Here is a 22103-nt window from a genome sequence, read left to right as displayed (position 1 = left end):
TGGGACATGACCCCTGTCCAGGAGCCACAGCCATACACGCTGGGAGATGTCGCCCTGCGCCCAAGCTGCTCCCACCTCCAGGGCCGCGTCCGCTGCACGCGCCCCGTGGGAGCCTGGCCCGTGCACGCGCAGCCCGCCCCCGCCTCCCGCCGGCGGCAGTCACCGGCCAGAGCCCTTCTGCAGCCCGCCGGCGCCCACCGGAGAGCTGGCCGGGTCCCCGCTAGGCCCCCCGCGGACGGAGGTGAGGCGGCTCGGGAGCCGGGACGAGTGTCGGAGTAGTGAGTACGCTTTGCGCGCGCCCGCCGGGGCCGGGGAGGAGAGGGCAGCACAGGTGGGGCGGCTGACCCCGCATCCCCACCCCCACGCCCAGCTGACGACCGGCCGCAGAGTCACAGGAGGTGGGTGCGCAGATGTCCCTGGGGGCGAAGTCATCTTTCGCGTCCGCGGGTGTAGACACCGGGTGTAAGGAGACCAGCCTTCGGCTCCGGAGGGCGTCCGCAGGCCACACGCAGGGAAAGTGAGGGCTGCCAGTCCCTGTCACCTCCCTGGCCCGCCTGGCTTTGGTTTTCGCTCCCTCAGGACTGATGAGGCAGGTGAGGAGGCTGGGAGTATTTGGGAACATTTGTGCCTCCCCGGAGCTCGCTGTCCCGCTGTTGGCTCACGTCTCCCCCCTTTCACAGCTCCTCGCCGCTGTGCCACCCGGGCCACTGGTGTCCTGGGCGGCCCTAGCGTCCTCCCTTTAGTCTTCCATTCCGCCTGGCCCCGGTATCTCCGTGTGCCCAGCGCTCCCGAGAGCGAATACAGACTGGGAAATCAAAGGTGTCGTTGGCAAAGGAATCATTATTTGTGACACAGAGAGAGTCTGCGCCTCACAGTGGGTCCCTGGAGTGGGTTCTGGAAAACTCTGAAGGCCTGACTGAAATATTTCTGTGTCTGTGGAGTTTTTTCTGGGGAACTTTTTTTCCTTGATACGATAAACGCTTCTAAGCCAGGTGTGTGTTTCCAGCAAAGTCTGTGAAAGTATTGGGGGGGGAGGTGAGGAGGGGCAGGGAGCTCGGATCCGGTTCTTTGAAAGCCCCCCGCCTGTGTTTAGCTTCCGCGGGGGACAGAGAGGCAGGACCGGCTGAGTGTGGCCGGGACTGAGTGGGAACCAGCCAGGGTCGAGAGCGAGAATGACGAACAAGCCGTCTGGGCTTCCCTTCTGAGGTTTTCCTCAGCGCTGGGCAGAGGGCTCTCCTTGCTGTGCCTATGGCTCTAGCTGGTGTTCTCGGCTCTAGCTGAACCGAGGTTCTAGAAGGCAGAGCTTGCTCTTCGTCCCAAACACGGTGCCGGCTTTGTAGGCTTTCCAAATGTTTTGGCTGCAAACCTCTAGCTGTAAAAACTCGAGCACGTGCTTTCAGGATGTTTATACGTACTTAATTGTGAATTATCTCCATGTACTACTATACTAAAATATTATGTCCAGTATGAAAGAGACACAGATAAAAACTTTAAAAGGTAAAGATAAAGATGAATGTAAGTTTCTTAATATGTTCATTATGCACTTGGAGGGGTTGTCTTGTGGTGTATTTGGGAAGTGCCCTCTGCTTTCTGGAGACGGTGCATGTAGAGGATCCAATCTCATAGCCTAGACTGCCTAAAGCATAAGGCATCTGTTGGGCATTGCCTTCCTGTGGTCTTGGCCAAGAGTTAAGAGTTGGCAGGATAGCCAGGCATGGTGGCATGTACCTGTAGTCCCAGCTCCTTGGGAGGCTGAGGCAGGAGGATCGCTTGAACCCAGGAGCTGGAGGTTGCCATGAGCTAGGTTGACACCACGGCACACTAGCCTGGGCAATAGAGCAAGACTCTGTATCAAAAAATAAAAATGAATATAAAATAACTTATAAAAAAAAGTGCTTTTGAACTAGATAGAAGTGGGGGTTGCATGACATTGTGAATGCACTAAATGCCACTGAATTGGTTAATTTTATATTATGTGGCTTTAACCTCAATTTTTTTATAACAGAGACAATGGTTGGTCACAGGATTTTGGGAAGAGTCAGAGAACCAGGCAGGGGGGCCTGTGTGGCCATAAATAGTGCCCCAAATTCTGCTGCAAAGCCAGTCTGTGTAGATTCCCGAGCTACTGCTGCAGGACCTGGGAACTGCAGAGTGGACTCCCGACAGCAGGGACACGGGAGCTACCTTTGTGGCAGCCTCACCTCTGCTGTGGCAACTAACTCTGCCAGTTCTGTGTGCCCAGACAGGTTCTGCCAGTTCATAACTGTATGACCATTTCAGTTGAGCCTCTTCCATCAGCGTTCCTGGTGCCACGGCTCACCGTTGTCCAGCATTTCCCTCACTAATGTATTTACTTCTCAAGGCCGTGGTAAAGGACATATCTTTGGGGCCATCAGGGGTGGGGGTGGCAGTGAGCAGGTCATACATGAAAAGTGCATTCCAGCATTCTCATCTGGAGGTGAGACAGCGTAACACAGTGGTTCTCCAACGTGGTCCCGAGACCAGCAACATCAGCATCGCCAGAGAACTTGTTGAAAAGGCAAATACTCAGCTGCCCAAACCTCCTGAATGGGAAACTCTGAAGCTGGGGCTGGGCGACCTGAGTTTTAACAAGGCCTCCAGGTGTTTCAGATGCAAGGTGGAGTTTGAACACCACTGGCAGGGCACAGAGTTTGAGTCTGAAGTCAGCCCACCTGGATTCAAATACAGGCTGTGCCACTTAATAACTGTGATTTTTGCCAAGTTACTCAAAACCTAGGTTGACCACTTGTGCAAGTTTGCCTGGCACTGTCCTGACTTTAGCATTGAAAGTCCCACATCCTGGGAAACCCCTCCGTCCATGGCTTGTTAAGAACCCGGCCACACAGCAGGAGGTGAGCAGTGGAGCTTCATCTGTGTTTACAGCTGCTCCCCATCACTTGCATCATGGCCTAAGCTCTGCCTCCTGTCAAAGCAGCACATTAGACACATAGGAGCTCGAACCCTACTGTAAACTCACATGCGAGGGATCCAGGTTGCGCATGCTCCTTATGAGAACCTAATGCCTGATGATCTGAGGTGGAGCTGAGGCGGTGATGCTAACGCTGGGGAGCAGCTGCAAATACAGATTATCATTAGCAGAGAGGTTTGACTGCACAACAAATGTAATGCACCTGAATCATCCCCAAACCATCCCCCGTTCCTGGTCTGTGGAAAATATGTCTTCTGTGAAACCGGTTCCTGATGCCAAAAAGGTTGGGGACTGTTGCCCTAGAACGTCTCTTTGCCTCATTTCCTTCTTTTGTAAAATGAGGATAATAAAATGAGTTAAACTGTTGGGAACAGCCTGGCAAGAGTAAACACTAATGAGTGTTCACACAGCTAGGCTAGCGCTCCAACTTTTCAGTTTCTCCATCAGCATTATACCGTGTAAACTTGACTTGTTAACATCAGTGCTTAAAACTGTGCCCAGCACACAGTAAATGTTTAGTAAGTCTTAGCTCTTATTAGCATCATTAGCTAATATTCCTTGGCCACAGTTGAGTCCAGGTTTCAAGGAACTATCAAATGACAAGAACCACCCCCGTGACTCAAGCTGGGCCCGTAGAATCCTAAATCTCAACACGTTCAACCCTGTTTAATGTTGTTTACTTCGCTCACCAGTCCTGCACCCTCAGAATCCACTCAGACGTCACCTTGCCAAATTTTTGCCAATACCAATTAGCCAAATCTCTCCATTCTTTTTTTTTTTTTTTTTTTTTTTTTTTTGAGACAGAGTCTCACTCTGTTGCCCTGGCTAGAGTGAGTGCCGTGGCGTCAGTCTAGCTCACAGCAACCTCAAACTCCTGGGCTTAAGCGATCCTACTGCCTCAGCCTCCCGAGTAGCTGGGACTACAGGCATGCGCCACCATGCCCGGCTAATTTTTTGTATATATATATTTTAGTTGTCCATATAATTTCTTTCTATTTTTAGTAGAGACCGGGTCTCACTCTTGCTCAGGCTGGTCTTGAACTCCTGACCTCGAGCGATCCACCCGCCTCGGCCTCCCAGAGTGCTAGGATTACAGGCGTGAGCCACCGCGCCCGGCTAAAATCTCTCCATTCTTTTGGTGATTGAATATCTTCCTCCTATATTTTTTTTGGTGATTCAGTATCCTCCTAGATTTCAAGTTCTCATTGGCCCCCTGGAGCCTGCAGGGATCTGACTTGTTATTTAAGCCTGGAGAAAATGAGGGGTCACGTAGGGCACCCAGGGAGACACCAGGTCGTCACAGGTGTCTCGTATGAGGAGACCTCGGGTCGTCACAGGTGTGTCCTATCAGGAGACCCCAGTGTCGTCACAGGTGTGCCCTATGAGGAGTCCCCAGGTTGTCACAGGTGTGCCCTATGAGGAGACCCCCCGGGACGTCACAGGTGTGCCGTATAAGGACACCCCCCGAGTCGTCACAGGTGTGCCCTATGAGGAGACCTCCTTGGCCGTCACAGGTGTGCCCTATCAGGAGACCCCCAGGAAGTCACAGGTGTGCCCCATTAGAAGACCCCGGGTCGTCACAGGTGTGCCCTATGAGGAGACCCCCGTTTCGTCACAGGTGTGCCCTATTAGGAGACCCTGGGTCGTCAAGGTGTGCCCTATTAGGAGGCCCTGGGTGGTCACAGGAGTGCCCTATGAGGAGACCCCCCCCGTGTCATCACAGGTGTGCCCTATTAAGAGTCCCCGAGTTGTCAAAGGTGTGCCGTATGAGGAGACCCCCCGGGTCGTCGCAGGAGTGTGATATGAGGAGACCCCCAGGTCGTGACAGGTGTGTGATATGAGGAGACCCCCGGGTCATGACAGGTGTGCCCTATGGGAAGACCCCTGAGTCGTCACAGGTGTGCCCTATTAGGATTTCTCAGGTCGTCACAGATGGGCCCTATTAGGAGACCCCGGGTCGTCACAGGTGTGCCCTATGAGGAGACCCCCCCGGGCCATCACAGGTGTGTGATATGAGGAGATCCCCGGGTCGTCACAGGTGTGCCCTATTAGGAGACCCCTTGGGTCGTCACAGGTGTGCGATATGAGGGGACCCCCAGGTCGTCACAGGTGTGCCCTATGAGGAGACCCCCCCGGGTCGTCATAGGTGTGCCCTATCAGAAGACCCCCAGGTCGTCACAGGTGTGCCCTATCAGGACACCCCGGGTTCCTCACAGGTGTGCCCTATTAGGAGACACCTGGTTATCACAGGTGTGCCCCAGTAGGAGACCCCGGGTCGTCACAGGTGTGCCCTATTAGGAGACCCCCCGGGCCGTCACAGGTTGTCCCGACTCGGGGGATCAGTTACTTGTGTGACCTGTGGAGGAAGGAGTGGGAATTCGGACGGGGCGGGGGACACAAGAAATGGAGACAAGACAGAATTCTGATCAAGTCTCGTTTATTGGCGGTTGAACAGAGGCTTAAGTAGGGCAGAAAGAGGAGGTAGGAAAGGTGGTGTAAATATTCCCATATATGGAGATTTTTCAGGTACTCAAGGGGCACGTCACAGTGGGGAATTGGAAACTTACAAATTCCTTTGCAAGTCAGACCGGCTATTTCAGATAATCAGGCTGTTTCACATGGCTTCGTGACCATTTTGAATAAGCCATTGCCCGGCCTCCTGGCTCCGGACAGGTCCCCCTTTTTAGTTTTTAAATATGGAGAGGATTTTAAGGGAACCGCGCCTGTCTTAGGTCGGGGCAACCATCTTTGGTTCTGTCAAGCCCGTCATCGGATAAGGCGGTGGCACCGGCAGCCCTCCTGTCTTAGGCGACATGAAAGACATTGCCCTCTTACCCCTCTCTCACTGACCGGTTCAGCTCTTAGTCTGACCCGTAGCGATCATTTATCTCCAAGCGATGATAATGGACCTGAATAGGCCTAGCCTGAATGGCCTGTATTTGTTGTCTGAAAAAAGTCATGAGCTTACTGAATACAATGGGCCCTATGGAGAGTATGAGCAAGAGGCCTAGTAAGGGCCCAAAGAAAGGAAGGAGGTAGGGGAGAAGTCCATTCCAGCCAGACCACAGTGGATTGGTGACCAGTTCCCGCCGCCGCTTCTCTAGGTCTTCCTGTAAGTTCTTGATTTTATCTCTGACTATTCTGGATTTGTTGGCATAAAAACAGCAGCGTTCGTGCTCTCGCTGGATCCCTGAATCCACAAGAGGCCATCGGGATCAGGTGTCCCAGGAGAATAAGAAGGAGAGTTGTCCCAGGATCCATCCTGTGGGGAAGAGAGAGGAGTTTGCTCAGGGACGCGGGTATCCCTGGCAGAGTTAGCATCATCTATTTGTCTAACAAGTGTTTCCGGGAGCCATCTGGCGGCATCATGTTCCTGGGAGAAGATGCATACTGATCCTCGTCCCCAGATCAAGACCGGGTCTGGTCCATGCCAGGAATTGTCTAGGGGGTCCTTCCATTTCACCAGAGCAACCTTGGTGTGGGTTTCCGGATGCCAAAAATGATCCGCTGCGCTTTTTCCTTTGGCATCCAGAGTTAAAAAATTTAATATGAATAGGGTATGGTTAAGGGAGTTTCTTGGGGATCCTCTTGTGGGGTACCATTCCCCCTTTTTTATTTTAAATAAGGTATTTTTGACGGACAAATGGGCTCATTCTACCATGCCCTGTCCTTGGGGGTTGTAAGGAATGCCAGTGGTGTGAGTGATATGAAGTTGTTTGCAGAACTGGCGAGAGGCCCGTGAAGTGTACCCAGGGCCATTGTCTGTCTTTAGTTGTCGGGGGACCCCGAGAACAGAGAAACAATGCAAAAGGTGGGCTATGACATGTTTGGCGGCCGCTCCTGATTGGAGTGAGGCGAGCAAAAACCCGCTGTAGGTGTCTATAGAGACATGGAGGTGCTTGAGATTCCCAAATTCTGGGTAATGTGTGACATCCATCTGCCACAATTGGTTAGGAAGGAGGCCCCGAGGATTGACTCCCAGGTGGGGAACTGGTAATAGAGTGACACAGGTGCTACAGCGTTTGACTATCTGTCTGGCTTGTTCCCTAGTAATTTTGTACAAAAGTCGTAGAGACTGGGTATTAAGAAGGTGTAAGGAATGGGCTGCGTGGGCTTGTTCAAGATTATCCGCGCATATGGTTGCCACGGTTCTCGTGGCTGTGTCGGCTTTATAGTTGCCATCTGCTAAAGGTCCTGGCAGGCCTATATGAGCCCTAATGTGGCCTAAAAAAAATGGGGTGGTTCTGAGTCGGATAAGTTGTTGACACTGGAGGAAGAGATTAGCAGTGTCAGAGATGTGTTTGATTTGGGCAGCTGTCTCTAAAAGGGGTATGGAGTGGGCTAGGTAAGCGCTGTCAGTATAAATGTTTAGAGGTTTGTGGGGGAAAGCAGACAGGACCGCAATAATGGCCTGCAACTCTACCAGCTGGGCGGAGGATTGCGTTGTTTTAAATTGAACTGTATTGTTGTCAAATGTGTAAGCGGCAATGCCTGAAGATGAGCCGTCAGTGAAAATTAGCATAGCATTTTGTAATGGTTCCTTATGGACGACACGAGGGAAAACAAATGCATGAAGTCTACAAAACTGGATAAGTTTATCCGCGGGGTAATGGTTATCGAATTCTCCCGGGAAGAAGGCCAAGGCTATAGGCCAGGAGTCTGTGTTTTGAAGCAGCCATTGAACTTGGGGTTTAGAGTATGGCTGTATAATCTTTGACGGCTCTATTCCAAAATATTTACGACAATCGTCTCTGTTTTCCTAGTCCTTTCCCTGGGCTATATCCCTGTGCTAACATTTGAGCAGTGACCACGTCACTGGGGCTGCACATTATAACTCCCATTTGTGTAAGCAGGTCTCTGCCCCACAAATTAACTGGGAGATGAGGGATAATGAAAGGTTTGATAAGCCCCGAGTTGCCTTCTTTGTCTCTCCACGTGAGGTATTTAGAACTTTGTCTAGGATTTTGACTCTGCCCAATACCTCTCAAATTGGTCAGTGTATCCGAGGTAGGCCACTGAGACGGCCAGTCCTCCTGTGTAATAATAGTCACGTCAGCTCCCGTGTGTATCAATCCTGTGAACACCTTGTCATCTAACCATAGACTGAGAGAAGGTTTTTTATCAGTGATGGCTTGCACCCAATACCCATCTGATGATCCAAACCCTCTTTTGCCCCATATGGCCTTCTGACAGCCATTATCCGTGGGCATTAGGGGTATTAGGAGCAGCTGAGCGACTCTCTCTTCTGGGGTGATGGTGATAATGTTGTTGACTGCCTTTGTCATAACTTTAATTTCCCCTTTGTAGTCATTATCTATCACTCCTGGATAAACCTGTAAGCCCCTCATAGTTACACTACTTCTTCCTAATATCAGTCCGAAGGTATCCTTGGGCAGGGGCCCGTACACTCCAGTGCCCAAGGCTTGGACACCCATTTCAGGCGTCAGTAGTGTGTGGGCGGAGGCACAGAGGTCCAATCCTGCGCTTCCTGGGGTGGGCCTACTGAGGTCTGAAATGGATTTTTCCCTGTGGCTGTGCTGCTGATTGCCCCATAAGCTTGCTTCGGGGCCTGGGGCTGGCCCCTCCCCCCCGACCCGGGGGTCGGCTCTCGTGAGTCTTGTGGGCGTCTCCCTTGCAGTCTCTGGCAAAATGCCCTGCCTTGCCACACTTAAAACAAGGTCTATTCTACTTGTTCCTATTTCCGAGGAATTCTTTGACTGTCTGACCGCTAAAAGCGGCCGCCGTGGCTAGGCCCTGTTGATATGACGACCCAATATCTGAGCAAAGGCGAATATATCCCGTTAAGTCTGTCTTTTTGCAATACGGTCTGATGGCGGCTTGGCAGGCTGCGTTTGCGTTTTCAAAGGCCAATTGTCTTACATAATCAATCCCTGTTTCTGCGTTGCCAAATATCCTCCCTGCGGTGGTCATAAGCCTATGCACAAAGTCTGCAAATGGCTCGTCGGGCCCTTGTTTGACCGCAGTAAGTGAGGCGCCTGGGTCCCCTTTTACAGGGAGTTTCCTCCACACCTTCGTGGCAGCCGCCTGGATTTGTGCATAAAGGCCAGGATCGTACCGCATCTGGGCATCAGTGTTGGCGCAATTGCCTGATCCAGTAAGCATATCAAAATCTCAGCCATTGCCTGCCTGTTGGTTTCGCCTAGCCGTCTCCCTGCAATTTTCAAAATATTCCGATTTCCAGATCGAATGATCGCCCCCGGTAAGGACAGCCCTAGCCAAGGAATTCCAATCAATAGGAGTGAGCCAATTATCTGCCACCGATTCTAAGATGGCCATGGTGTAGGGAGCTGTGGCTCCATACTGGGAGACAGCTGTCTTGAATTCTTTGATCATGGCAAAGTCAAATCCATTATGGTGCCTCCAGGCCTGGCCCTGCGGGTCAGTAGTCTCTGTAATAGGAAAGGCATCAGCAAAGGAAGAGCCCTTTTCCTTACTGCTGGTGGGCCTGCGCTCTACTAGGGCATGCTGTCCTGGCCGCTGTGGCGGGCACAGGTTCCCCTGGGGGTCCCTAGTTTCAGGGACTCTCTCACTTCCCGTTCTAAGTTTTTGGAGTTTGAGAATTAAAGATTGATGAGTCTCTTCGAGCTTAATCTGTTCCTCAAGTTGTGCTATTTTTTCTTTGAGATCCTCTCTGGGATCCACCGCAGCCATTGCGAGGGGTGCGGAGGCCATATTATAGGGAGGAGGATATGAGACAGACGGAGGCCAGTCAGGATTATATTTTGCTGCCTCCTCTTCTATTTCGCCCCAGTCTACTTCTGAAGAATCAGGGTTCTTCCCCAGATTTTTAGCCAATTTGAATGTAGGGCATTTTTTTGGCTTATCATTCCCACCATTCCTGTCTTTGTTTTCTGTGGGGAACAGACTATTTCTGTCTTCATTTTCTGTGGGGAGTAGAGGGTACAATCTCGGTTTACAACCCTCAGTGCCCCGGTCTTTGCTATTTGTGGCCGTTGTCGCCCCTCGGGTTTCACAGTCCCCCTCGTCATCACTCTCAAGTGATATTAAGTCCACTTCTCCCTTAAGGGCAGGTTTGCGGAGGTCTGTTTTAGAACCTTCCTTTAATATCTCTTCTGCTTGGATGATAGCAGCCTCTACATTGGGACAGTCCCGATGTTTATCTATAAGATCTCTAATTAAATTCCAATGGGAAAAGGCAGTCACTGGGACCTTTTCAGGCCCAAATGTTCGATAAAAATCCTCAAGGGCATCGCCCACCCGTCTCCATCTCTTTATATCAATTGTGCCCTCACGGGGGAACCACGGGCAAATGTCTTCTATAAAATCAAAAAATTTAAACAAATCCTGTCCTCTAACCTTTACTCCTCGTGTCCGTAAGGCCTGTTTTAACTGCTTAACATAAAGCTGATGTTGGCTCAATTCCTGCCCCATATTCAGACGCACTTACTCACCTTCTAGTCCCGCGCGGCAGGCTCCCGCGGCGGTTGAAGGAATTTACTTTCGTTTTCACAAAGCCAGCAATCTCGCGTCTTCTTCCTCACTCGATCCTCCGTATCCACGGCCCCACGTTGGGCGCCACTTGTCCCGACCCGCGGGATCAGTTACTTGTGTGACCTGTGGAGGAAGGAGTGGGAATTCGGACGGGGCGGGGGACACAAGAAATGGAAACAAGACAGGATTCTGATCAAGTCTCGTTTATTGGCGGTAGAACAGAGGCTTAAGTAGGGCAGAAAGAGGAGGTAGGAAAGGTGGTGTAAATATTCCCATATAGGAGATTTTTCAGGTACTCAAGGGGCACGTCACAGTGGGGAACTGGAAACTTACAAATTCCTCTGCAAGTCAGACCGGCTATTTCAGATAATCAGGCTGTTTCACATGGCTTCGCCACCATTTTGAATAAGCCATTGCCGGGCCTCCTGGCTCCAGAAAACAAGTGTGCCCTATCAGGAGAACCCTGATTATCCCAGGTGTGACCCATTTGGAGACCCCGGGTCGTCACAGGTGTGCCTTATGTGGAGACCCCGGGTCGTCACAAGTATGCCCTATTAGGAGACCCCTGATTATCACAGATGTGCCCTATGAGGAGACCCCCGCGTCGTCAAACGTGTGCCGTATGAGGAGACACCCGCGTCGTTACAGGTGAGCCCTATTAGGAGACCCCGGGTCGTGACAGGTGTGCTCTATGAGGGGACAACCGGGTCGGCACAGGTGTGTCCTATTAGGAGGCCCCGGGTCTCACAGGTGTGCCCTATTAGGAGACCCCTGATTATCACAGGTGTGCCTCATTAGGAGACCCAGGGTCGTCACAGGTGTGCCTTAGGTGGAGACCCCTGGTTATCACAGGTGTGCCCTATGAGGAGACCCCCGGGTCGTCACAGGTGTGCCCTATGAGGAGACCCCCCGGGTCGTCACAGGAGTTCCCTATTAGAAGTCCCAAGGTCGTCACAGATGTGCCTTATTAGGAGACCCCAGGTCGTCACAGTGTGCCCTGTTAGGAGACCCCTGGTTATCACAGGTGTGCCCCATTAGGAGACCCCGGGTCGTCACACGTGTGCCCTATTAGGAGACCCCTGATTATCACAGATGTGCCCCATTGGGAGACCCTGGGTCGTCACAGGTGTGCCTTATGAGGAGACATCGGGTTGTCACAGGTGTGCCCTATTAGGAGACCCCTGGTTATCACAGGTGTGCCCTAAGGGGAGACCCCCGGGCCATCACAGGTTTGCCCTATCAGGAGACCCCCGGGAAGTCACAAGTGTGCCCTATGAGGAGACCCCGGGTCGTCACAGGTGTGCCCTATGGGGAGACCCCCCGGGCCATCACAGGTTTGCCCTATCAGGAGACCCAGGGGAAGTCACAGGTGTGCCCTATTAGGAGACCTTGGATCATCACAGGTGTGCCCTATAAGGAGATCCCTGTCACGTCAGAGGTGTGCCCTATGAGGAGATCCCCCGGGTCGTCACAGGTGTGCCCTATTAGGAGTCGCCGGGTCTTCACAGCTGTGCCCTATTAGAAGACCCCAGGTCGTCACCGGTGTGCTCTATGAGGAGAACCTTGGGTCATCACAGGTGTGCCCTATCAGGAGACCCCTGGTTCCTCACAGGTGTGCCCTATTAGGAGACCCCGGGTGGTCACAGGTGTGCCCCATTAGGAGTCCTCGAGTCGTAAAGATGTGACCTATTAGGAGACCCCCAGGTCATCACAGGTGTGCCCTATTAGGAGACCCCTGGTTATCACAGGTGTGCCCTATGAGGAGACCCCCGCGTCGTCACTTGTGTGCCCTATTAGAAGTCCCCGGTTCATGACAGATGTGCCCTATTAGGAGACCCCTAGTCATCACACATGTGCCCTATCAGGAGACCCCGAGTCCTCACAGGTGTACTGTATGAGGAGACCCCCCCAGGTCGTCACAGGTGTGCCCTATTAGGAGACCCTGGGTAGTCACAGGTGTGCCCTATTAGGAGACACCTGGTTATCACAGGTGTCCCCCATTAGGAGAGCCCAGGTGGTTACAGGTGTGCCCTATGAGGAGATCCCCAGGTCGTCACAGGTGTGCCCTATGAGGAGGCCCCCCCGTGTCATGAGAGGTGTGCCCTATGAGGAGACCACGGGGCGTCACAGGTGTGCCCTATGTGGAGACCCTGGGTCGTCATGGGTGTGCCCTATGAGGGGACCCCCGAGTCCTCACTGTTCTGCCCTATTAGGAGACCCTGGGTTATCAGAGGTGTGCCCTATTAGGAGAACTCTGGGTCCTCACAAATGTGCCCTATTAGGAGTCCCTGGGTCGTCAGAGGTGTGCCCTACTAGGAGAGTCTGTGTCGTCACAGGTGGCCGGATGAGGAGACCCCCGAGACGTCACAGGTGTGCCCTATGAGGAGGCCCCCCCCCGGGTCATCACAGGTGTGCCCTATTAGGAGACCCCGGGTAGTCACAAGTGTGCCCTATTTGAAGACCCCGGGTAGCCACAGGTGTGCCCTATGAGGGGATCCCCGAGTCGTCCCAGTTGTGCCCTATTAGGAGACCCTGGGTCATCACAGGTGTGACCTATTAGGAGACCTCAGCGTCGTCACAGGTGTGCCCTATGAGGAGGCCGCCCGCGGTTCATCAGAGGTGTACCCTATTAGGAGTCCCCGAGTCGTCACAGATGTGCTCTATTAGGAGATCCCGTGTCGTCACAGGTGTGCCCTATGAGGAGACACCCCGGGTCGTCACAGGTGTGCGACATGAGGAGACTCCCTGGTAGTCACAGGTGTGCCCTATTAATAGACACCTTGTTATCACAGGTGTGCCCCATTAGGAGACCCTGGATCATCACAGATATACCCTATCAGGAGACCCCCCGGTTCCTCACAGGTGTGCCCTATTAGGAGACACCTGGTTTTCACATGTGTGCTCCATTAGGAGACCCCGGGTGGTCACATGTGTGCCCCGTTAGGAGTCCTCGGGTCGTCACAGATGTGCCCTATTAGGAGACCTCCGGGTCATCACAGGTGTGCCCTATTAGGAAACGCCTGATTATCACAGCTGTGTCTCATTAGGAGACCCCGGGTAGTCACAGCTGTGCCCTCTTAGAAGACCCTAGGTCGTCACCGGTGTGCACTATGAGGAGAACCCCGGGTAATCACAGATGTGCCCTATTAGGAGTCCCCGGGTCGTGACAGATGTGCCCTGTTAGGAGTACCCGGGTTGTCAAAGACGTGCCCTATGAGGGGACCCCCGAGTCCGCTAAGGTGTGCCCTAGGAGGAGACGCCCCCGGGTCGTCACAGGTGTGCCCTTTGAGGATACCCCCGCGTCATCACAGGTGTACCCTATGAGGAGACGCCCCCCGGGTTGTCACAGGTGTGCCCTATTAGTAGACCCCCCGGGCCGTCACAGGTGTGCCTTATAAGGAGACCGCGAGTCATCACAGGTGTGCTCTATGAGGAGACTCCCGGGTCGTCTCAGGTGTGCCCTATCAGGAGACGACCCAGCTCGTCAGAGGTGTGCCCTATTAGGAGACCTTGGGTCATCACAGGTGTGCTGTATGAGGAGACCCATCCGACGTCACAGGTGTGCCCTATGAGGAGTTCCCGGTCGTCACAGGTGTGCCCTATGAGGAGAACCCCCAGGTCGTCACAGCTGTGCCTTAGAGAAGACCCTGGAGTTCTTCACAGGTGTCCCCTATCAGGAAACCCCCAGGAAGTCACAGGTGTGCCCTATTAGGAGACCCCTGGTCATCACAGGTGTGCCCTATTAGGAGACCCTGGGTCGTCACAAGTGTGCCCTATCAGGAGACCCCCTGGTAGACACAGTTGTGCCCCATTAGGAGACCCCTGATTATCACAGATGTGCCCCATTAGGAGACCCTGGGTCGTCCCAGGTGTGCCCTATTTGGAGACCCTGGGTCATCAGAGCTGTGTCCTATTAGGAGACCTCTGGGTCCTCACAGGTGTGCCCGATTACGAGTCCACGGGTCGTCACAGATGTGCCATTTGAGGAGACCCCCCGGGTAGTCATAGGTGTGCCCTATTAATAGACACCTTGTTATCACACGTGTGCCCCATTAGGAGACCCCGGGTTGTCACAGGTGTGCCCTATCAGGAGACCCCCGGTTCCTCACAGGAGTGCCCTATTAGGAGACACCTGGTTATCACAGGTGTGCCCCATTAGGAGAACCCGGGTGGTCACAGGTATGCCCCATTAGGAGTCCTCGGGTCGTCACAGATGTGCCCTATTAGGAGAACCCCGAGTCATCACAGGTGTGCCCCATTAGGAGACCCCGATTATCACAGGTGTGCCTCATTAGGAGACCCCAGATCGTCACAGGTGTGCTTTATGTGGAGACCCCTGGTCGTCACAGGTGTGCCCTATTAGGAGACCCCTGGTTATGATAGGTGTGCCCTATGAGGAGACCCCCGGGTGGTCACAGGTGTTCCCTATTAGGAGTCCCCGGGTCGTGACAACTGTGCCCTGTTAAGAGACCCCGGGGCGTCACAGATGTGCCCTATGAGGGGACCCCCAAGTCCTCTCAGGTACCCTGTGAGGACATCCACCTGGATCGTCACAGCTGTGCCGTATTGGGAGACCCCAGCTTGTCACAGTGTGCCCTATTAGGAGACCCTGGCTATCACAAGTGTGCCCTAGGAGGAGACCCCGGGTAGTCACAGCTGTCCCCAATTAGGAGACCTCGGGTCGTAACAGATGTGCCCTATTAGGAGTCCTCGGGTCGTCACAGATATGCCCTATGAAGAGACCCCCTAGTAGTCACAGGTGTGCCCTAGGAAGATACACCGGGGCATCACAGATGTGCCCTATGAGGGGAACCCCAAGTCCTCTCAGGTGTGCCCTATGAGGACACCCCCCTGGGTCGTCACAGGTGTGCCCTATTAGGAGTCCCCGGGTGGTCACAGATGTGCCCTATGAGGAGGCCCCCCAGGTCGCCAAAGGTGTGCCCTATTAATAGACAACTTGTTATCACAGGTGTGCCCCATGAAGAGACCCTGGGTCGTCACAGATGTGCCCTATCAAGAGACCCCCGGTTCCTCACAGGTGTGCCCTATTAGGAGACACCTGATTATCACAGGTGTGCCCCATTAGGAGACCCCGGGTCGTCACAGGTGTGCCCCATTTGGAGACCTCTGGTCGACACAGGTGTCCCCTATTAGGAGACCCTTGATTATCACAGATGTGCCCATTAAGAGACCCTGGGTTGTCACAGGTGTGCCTTATGAGGAGACCCAGGGTTGTCACAGGTATGCCCTATTAGGAGACCCCTGGTTAACACAGGTGTGCCCTATGAGTAGATCCCCGGCTCGTCTCAGGTGTGCCCTATCATGAGACCGCCTAGGTCGTCACAGGTGTGCCCTGTTAGGAGTCCCGGGGTCCTCACAGGTGTGCCGTATCAGGACACCCCCCAGTTCCTCACAGGTGTGCCCTATTAGCAGATACCTGGTTATCACAGCTGTGCCCAATCAGGAGACCCCGGGTGGTCACAGGTGTGCCCCATTCGGAGTCCTCGGGTCGTAAAGATGTTCCCTATTAGGAGACCCCCAGGTCATCACAGGTGTGCCCTATTAGGAGACCCCTGGTTATCACAGGTGTGCCCTATGAGGAGACCCCTGGGTCTTCACAGCTGTGTCTTCTGAGGAGACCCCCCGAGTCGTCACAGGTGTTCCCTATTAGGAGTCCCAAGGTCGTCACAGCTGTGCTGTATTAGGAGACCCCTAGTTATCACAGGTGTGCCCTAGGAGGAGACCCCGGGTAGTCACAGCTGTGCCCTATGAGGAGACCCGTGTTCATCACAGGTGTGCCACATTAGGAGACCGCTGATTATCACAGGTGTGCCTCATTAGGAGACCCCGGGGCGTCACAGGTGTGCCCTATCAGGAGACCCCTGGGTCATCACAGGTGTGCCCTATCAGGAGACCCCCCCCGGTCGTAACAGGTGTGCCCTATTAGGGGACCCCTAGTTATCATAGGTGTACCCTATGGGGAGACCCCTGGGTCTTCACCGGTGTGCCCTATGAGGAGAATCCCCGGGTCGTCACAGGTGTTCCCTATTAGGAGTCCCCAGGTCGTCACATCTGTGCCATATTAGCAGACCTGAGCTTGTCACAGTGTGCCCTATTAGGAGACCCCTGGTTATCACAGATGTGCCCCATTAGGAGACCCTGGGTCGTCAGAGGTGTGCCTTATGAGGAGACCTCGGGTAGTCACAGGTGTGCCCTCTTAGGAGACCCCCCCGGGTCGTCACAGTTGTGCCCTATTAGGAGACCCTGAGTCGTCCCAGGTGTACCCTATTTGGAGACCCCGGGTCGTCACAGGTGTGCCCAATGAGGGAAACCCCGAGTCATCACAGTTGTGCCCTATTAGGAGACCCTGGGTCATCAGAGGTGTCTCCTATTAGGAGACCTCTGGATCCTCACAGGTGTGCCCTATTAGGAGTCCCCGGGTCGTCACAGATGTGCCCTATGAGGAGACCCCCCAGGTCTTCATAGGTGTGCCCTATTAATAGACACCTTTTTATCACAGGTGTGCCCCATGAGAAGACCCCGGGTCGTCACAGGTGTGCCCTCTCAGGAGACTCCCGGTTCCTCACAGGTGTGCCCTATTAGGAGACACCTGGTTATCACAGCTGTGCCCCATTAGGAGACCCCGGGTGGTCACAGGTGTGCCCCATTAGGAGTCCTCGGGTCGTCACAGATGTGCCCTATGAGGAGAGCCCGGGTCGTCACAGGTGTTCCCTATTAGGAGTCCCCAGGTCGTCACAGCTGTGCCGTATTAGCAGACCCGAGCTTGTCACAGTGTGCACTATTAGGAGACCCCTGGTTATCACAGGTGTGCTCTTGGATGAGACCCCGGGTAGTCACAGCTGTGCCCTATTAGGAGACCCCTGTTCATCACAGGTGTGCCCAATTAGGAGATCCCACTCGTCACAGGTGTGCCCTATCAAGGGACCTTTGGGTCGTCACAGGTGTGCCCTATTAGGAGACCCCTGATTAACACAGGTTTACCCCATTCGGAGACCCTGGGTCGTCACAGGTGTGCCTTATGAGGAGACCCCTGGTTATCACAGGTGTGCCCTATGAGGAAATCCCCGGTTCGTCCCAGATTTGCCCTATGAGGAGACCCCCCTCTTGTCATCACAGGTGTGCCCTACTAGGAGTCCCAGGGTCGTGACAGCTGTGCCCTATTAGGAGACCCCAGGTGGTCACTGGTGTGCTCTATCAGGAGACCCCGGGGTCGTCACAGGTGTGCCCTATTAGGAGACCCCTGGTTATCACAGGTGTGCCCTATTAGGAGGCATTGAGTCGTCACAGGTGTGCCCTATCAGGAGACCCCCGGGTCATCACAGGTGTGCCCTATCAGGAGATCCCCGAGAAGTCACAGGTGTGCCCTATCAGGAGACCCCTGACTATGACAGTTGTGCCACATTAGGAGAACCCCTGTCGTCACAGGTGTCCCCTATTAGGATACCCCTGATTATCACAGATGTGCCCCATTAAGAGACCATGGGTCGTTACAGGTGTGCCTTATGAGGGACCCCGGGTAGTAACAGGTGTGCCCTAGTAGGAGACACCTCGTTAACGCAGGTGTGCCCTATGAGGAGATCCTCGGCTCGTCACAGTTGTGCCCTATCAGGAGACCCTCTTGTTCGTCACAGGTGTGCCCTATTAGAAGTCCTGGGGTCTTCACAGCTGTGCCCTATTACGAGACCCCAGGTCGTCACATATGTGCCCTATGAGGAGACCCCCGCGTGGTCACAGGTGTGCCCTATTAGGAGACCCCTGGTTATCACAGGTGTGCCCTATGAGGAGACCCACTGATCGTCACAGGTGTGCCCTATCAGGAGACATGGGGTAGTCACAGGTGTGCCCTATGAAGAGTAGCCCGGGTCGTCACAGGTGTTCCCTAATAGGAGACCCCTCATTATCACAGGTGTGCCTCATTAGGAGACCCTGGGTCGTCACAGGTGTGCCCTATCAAGAGACCCCTGGGTCATCACAGGTGTGCCCTATCAGGAGATCCCCGGGAAGTCACAGGTGTGCCCTATTAGGGGACCCCTGATTATCACAGGTTGCCCAATTAGGAGACCCCGGGTCGTCACAGGTGTGCCCTATTAGGAGACCCCTGATTATCACAGATGTGCCCCATTAGGAGATCCTAGTCGTCACAGGTGTGCCTTACGTGGAGAACCCCAGGTTGTCACAGGTGTGCCCTATTAGGAGTCTCCGGTTCGTCACAGCTGTTCCCTATTAGGAGACCCCAGGTCGTCACTGGTGTGCTCTATGAGGAGACCCCGGCGTCCTCACAGATGTGCCCTATTAGGAGACCCCGGGTCATCACAGATATACCCTATTAGGAGACCCCGGGTCGTCACAGGTGTGCCCTATTAGGAATTCTCGGATCGTCACAGATGTGCCCTATGAAGAGATCCCCGGGTCGTCACAGGTGTGCCCTATTAGGAGACCCCTGATTATCACAGGTGTGCCTCATTAGGAGACCCCGGGTCGTCACAGGTGTGCCTCATGTGGAGACCTCAGGTCGTCACAGGTGTCCCCTATTTGGAGACCCCTGGTTATCACAGGTATGCCCTATGAGGAGGCCTTGGGTCGTCACAGGTGTGCCCTATCAGGAGACCCCCGGGTCATCACAGGTGTGCCCTATCAGGAGACCCCGGTAAGTCACAGGTGTGCCACATTAGGAGACCCCCGTCGTCACAGGTGTGCCCCATTTGGAGACCCCTGGTCGACACACGTGTCCCCTATATGGAGACCCCTCATTATCACAGATGTGCCCCATTAAGAGACCATGGGTCCTTACAGGTGTGCCTTATGAGGGACCCCGGGTAGTCACAGGTGTGCCCTATTAGGAGACACCTGGTTAATGCAGGTGTGCCCTATGAGGAGATTCTCGGCTCGTCACAGTTGTGCCCTATCAGGAGACCCTCTTGTTCGTCACAGGTGTGCCCTATTAGAAGTCCTGGGGTCTTCACAGCTGTACCCTATTACGAGACCCCAGGTCGTCACATATGTGCCCTATGAGGAGACCACGCGTCCGGACACGTGTACCCTATCAGGAGACCCCCGCGTGGTCACAACTGTGCCCTATTAGGAGTCCCCGGGTCGTCACAGGTGTGCCCTATGAGGAGACCCCGGGTCGTCACAGGTGTGCCCTATCAGGAGACCCCCGGGTCGTCACAGGTGTGCCCTATCAGGAGATCCCCGGGAAGTGACAGGTGTGCCCTATTAGGGGACCCCTGATTATCACACGTGTGCCCCATTAGGAGACCCCGGGTCGTCACAGGTGTACTCTATTAGGAGACCCCTGATAATCACAGATGTGCCCCATTAGGAGACCCTGAGTCGTCACAGGTGTGCCTTATGAGGAGACCCCAGGTTGTCACAGGTGTGCCTTATTAGGAGACCCCTAGTTAACACAGGTGTGCCCTATGAGGATAGCCCGGCTCGTCACAGGTGTGCCCTATCAGGAGACCCCCTAGGTCGTGACAGCTGTGCTCTATGAGGAGACCCCCGCGTCGTCACTTGTGTGCCCTATTATGAGACCCCTGATTATCACAGGTGTGCCTCATTAGGAGACCCCAGATCGTCACAGGTGTGCCTTATGTGGAGACCCCCGGTCGACACAGGTGTGCCCTATTAGGAGACCCCTGATTATCACAGATGTGCCCCATTAAGAGACCATGGGTTGTTACAGGTGTGCCTTATGAGGGATCCCGGGTAGTCACAGGTGTGCCCTATTAGGAGACACCTCGTTAACGCAGCTGTGAAGTCCCGGGGACTTCACAGCTGTGCCCTATTACGAGACCACAGGTCGTCACATATGTGCCCTATGAGGAGACCACGCGTCCTAACACGTGTACCCTATGAGGAGACCCCCGCGTGGTCACAACTGTGCCTATTAGGAGTCCCCGGGTCATCACAGATGTGCCCTATTAGGAGACCCCTGGTCGTCACAGATGTGCCCTATGAGGATACCCCGCGTCCTGACAGGTGTATCCTATGAGGAGACCGCACCGGGTCGTCACAGGTGTGCCCTATGAGGAGACCCCAGGGTCGTTACAGGTGTGCCCTATTAGGAGACCCTGATTATCACAGGTGTGCCTCATTAGGAAACCACGGGTCTTCACAGGTGTGCCTTATGTGGAGACCCCAGGTCGTCACAACTGTCCTCTATTATGACACCCCTGTTAATCACAGGTGTGCCCCATTAGGAGAGCCCGCTCGTCACAGGTGTGCCCTATAAGGGGACCTTCGGGTCGTCACAGGTGTTCCCAATTAGGAGACCCCTGATTAACACAGGTGTACCCCATTAGGAGACCCTGGGTCGTCACAGGTGTGCTTTATGAGTAGACCCCTGATTATGACAGGTGTGCCAAATTGGGAGACGCTGGATCGTCACAGGTGTGCCCTATCAGGAGACCCCCCCCAGGAAGTCACAGGTGTACCGTATTAGGAGACCCCTGGTCATCACAGGTGTGCCCCATTAGGAGACACCGGGTCATCACAGGTGTGCCCTATCAGGAGACCTCCGGCTCCTCACAGTTGTGCCCTATTAGGAGACACCTGGTTATGACAGGTGTGCCCGATTAGGAGACCCCGGGTGGTCACAGGTGTGCCCTATTAGGAGTCCCCGGGTCGTCACAGGTGTGCCCTATGAGGAGACCCTGGGTCGTCACAGTTGTGCCTTATAAGGAGACCCTGGGTAGTCACAAGTGTGTCCTATTAGGAGACCCCTGGTTAACACAGGTGTGCCCTATGAGGAGATCCCCGGCTCGTCACTGGGGTGCCCTAACAGGAGACCCCCTAGGTCATCACAGGTGTGCCCTATTAGGAGTCCCGGGGTCTTTACAGCTGTGCCCTATTAGGAGACCCCAGGTTGTCACATATGTGCCCAATGAGGAGACCCCCCGTCCTTAAAGGTGTACCCTATGAGGAGACCCCCGCATCGTCACAGGTGTGCCCTATTAGGAGTCCCCGGGTCGTCACAGATGTGCCCTATTAGGAGACTCCTGGTCGTCACAAATATGCCCTATGAGGAGACCCCGTGTCCTCACAGGTGTATCCTATGAGGAGACCCCACTGGGTAGTCACAGGTGTGCTCTATTAGGAGACCCCTGATTAACACAGGTGTGCCTCATTAGGAGACCACGCGTCCTCACAGGTGTGCCTTTTATGGAGACCCCAGGTCGTCACAGGTGTCCTCAATTGGGAGACCCCTGTTCATCACAGGTGTTCCCCATTAGGAGACCCCTGGTTATCACAGGTGTGCCCTATTAGGAGACCCCCGGGTCATCACAGGTGTGCCGTATTAGGAGACCCCTGGTTATCACAGGTGTGCCCTAGGAGGAGACCCCGGGTAGTGACAGCTGTGCCCTATTAGGAGACCCCTGTTCATCATAGGTGTGCCACATTAGGAGAGCCCACTCATCAGAGGTGTGCCCTCTCAGGGGACCTTCGGGTCGTCACAGGTGTGCCCTATAAGGAGACCCCTGGGTCGTCACAGGTGTGCCCTATGAGGAGACTCCCTGGGTCGTCACAGGTGTTCCCTATTAGGAGTCCCCAGGTCGTCACAGCTGTGCCGTATTAGGAGACCCGAGCTTGTCACAGTGTGCCCTATTAGGAGACCCCTGGTTATCACAGGTGTGCCCTAGGAGGAGACCCCGGGTAG

At 54.2% G+C, this 22103-nt stretch overlaps 1 protein-coding gene across 1 annotated transcript in view; it reads left to right on the top strand.

The window, feature by feature from the left end:
• The first annotated feature begins 219 nt into the window (after positions 1 to 219).
• The window catches only part of LOC138373922 (RNA-binding Raly-like protein), a 41825-nt gene continuing 19941 nt past the window's right edge, over positions 220 to 22103 (top strand). The window contains exon 1 of the mRNA XM_069456566.1: positions 220 to 278. The gene's annotated coding sequence lies outside the window, so the exon portion shown is untranslated. The remainder of the gene's footprint in view (positions 279 to 22103) is intronic.

Source organism: Eulemur rufifrons, chromosome 23 (assembly GCF_041146395.1).
Source record: "Eulemur rufifrons isolate Redbay chromosome 23, OSU_ERuf_1, whole genome shotgun sequence".
In the NCBI taxonomy this organism is placed as follows: Eukaryota; Metazoa; Chordata; class Mammalia; order Primates; family Lemuridae; genus Eulemur; species Eulemur rufifrons.
This window is presented reverse-complemented; position numbering and strand designations above follow the sequence as displayed.